The sequence below is a fragment of the Egretta garzetta genome, unplaced genomic scaffold, assembly GCF_000687185.1.
Source record: "Egretta garzetta isolate BGI_Z169 unplaced genomic scaffold, ASM68718v1 scaffold629, whole genome shotgun sequence".
Taxonomy (NCBI): Eukaryota; Metazoa; Chordata; class Aves; order Pelecaniformes; family Ardeidae; genus Egretta; species Egretta garzetta.
Genome location: NW_009260785.1, coordinates 257,308 through 257,679, shown reverse-complemented (window position 1 = coordinate 257,679; position 372 = coordinate 257,308). Strand labels below are relative to the sequence as shown.

Here is a 372-nt window from a genome sequence, read left to right as displayed (position 1 = left end):
TGGCTGGGATCTGCCCCGCCGGGCGGCCCCCGAGCAAGCCCGCCTGCCTGCCTCCCTCCCCCGTGCGAGTCCTGTAGGACCGGCTCTCTGGGGCAGGTTCCTTCCTGAGGGAGGTTCATCCCGGAGCGCCGGGTTTGATGGGCGATCTGGCAAGGAAGCAAGTATAAAGGAAAAGGAGCGAAAGGCGTTTGCGAAGCGCTCGCTTTCTTAACTCGCCCTCCTACTGCGGGCAGGGGAGGTGTCTGGGCTACTTTTCAAATGCAATAAAAATCTCTGAATTTTATTCCCGCTGTTTGGTCTTACTTCCTGCTCTAGCACTTACCTGCTTAACACCTCCAGCAAAAGTAAACAAATCAGCTCGTAATTTACCTA

General features: G+C 55.6%; 1 protein-coding gene across 1 annotated transcript in view; it reads left to right on the top strand.

Moving 5' to 3' along the window:
* Window positions 1–372, top strand: part of SOSTDC1 (sclerostin domain containing 1) — a 2,848-nt gene that overhangs the window by 428 nt on the left and 2,048 nt on the right. The gene's annotated exons all lie outside the window — the stretch shown is intronic.